The sequence below is a fragment of the Ovis aries genome, chromosome 9 (genome assembly GCF_016772045.2).
Source record: "Ovis aries strain OAR_USU_Benz2616 breed Rambouillet chromosome 9, ARS-UI_Ramb_v3.0, whole genome shotgun sequence".
In the NCBI taxonomy this organism is placed as follows: Eukaryota; Metazoa; Chordata; class Mammalia; order Artiodactyla; family Bovidae; genus Ovis; species Ovis aries.
Genome location: NC_056062.1, coordinates 77,948,461 through 77,949,585, shown reverse-complemented (window position 1 = coordinate 77,949,585; position 1,125 = coordinate 77,948,461). Strand labels below are relative to the sequence as shown.

The 1,125-nt window shown below is 39.5% G+C and overlaps 1 protein-coding gene across 29 annotated transcripts in view; it reads left to right on the top strand.

Moving 5' to 3' along the window:
* VPS13B (vacuolar protein sorting 13 homolog B) overlaps window positions 1-1,125 on the top strand; it is a 784,482-nt gene that overhangs the window by 214,695 nt on the left and 568,662 nt on the right. The window lies entirely within an intron of this gene.

Here is a 1,125-nt window from a genome sequence, read left to right as displayed (position 1 = left end):
GTCAAAATTGATTAAAGATCTAAATGTAAGACCAGAAACTATAAAACTCCTAGAGGAAAACGTAGGCAGAACACTCTCTGACATAAATCACAGCAGGATCTTCTATGACCTACCTCCCATACTAATGGGAATAAATGCAAAAATTAACAAATTGGACCTAATTCAACTTAAAAGCTTTTGCACAATGAAGGAAACTATAAGCAAGGTGAAAAGACAGTCTTCAGAATGGTAGAAAATAGCAAACGAAGCAACTGACAAAGAATTAATCTCAAAAATATGCCAGCAGCTCATGCAACTCAATACCAGAAAAATAAATGACCTAATCAAAAAATGGGTGAAAAAACTAAACAGACATTTCTTCAAAGAAGACTTACAGTTGGCTAACAACGACATGAAAAGATGCTCAGCATCACTCATTATCAGAGAAATGCAAATCAAAACTACAACGAGGTACCATCTCACCCTGGTCAGAATGGCTGCTATCAAAAAGTCTTCAATAAATGCTGTATAGGGTGCGGAGGAAAGGAACCCTGTTGGTGGGAATGCAAACTAGTACAGCCCTATGGAGAACAGTGTGGAGATTCGTTAAAAAAGTGGAAATAGAACTGCCGTATGACCCAGCAATCCCACTTCTGGGCACACACACTGAGGAAACCAGAATTGAAAGAGACATGTGTACCCGTGTTCATCGCAGCACTGTTTACAATGGCTAGGACACAGAAACAACCTAGATGCCCGTCGGCAGACGAATGGATAAAAAAGCTGTGGTACCTATACACAATGGAATATTTCTCAGCTATTAAAAAGAACTCATTTGATTCAGTTCTGATGAGGTGGATGAAACTGGAGCCTATTACACTTAGTGAAGGAAGTCAGAAAGAAAAACACCAATACAGTATGTTAACGCATATATAGAGAATTTGGAAAGATGGTAATGATAACCCTATATGCAAGACAGCAAAAGAGACACAGAGATAAAGAACAGACTTTGGGACCCTGTAGAAGGTAAGGGTGGGATGATTTGAGAGAATAGCTTTGAAACATGTATGTTAGCATATGTGAAATAGATCGCCAGTTCAGGTTCGATGCATGAGACAGAGCACTCAGGGCCGGTGCACTGGGATT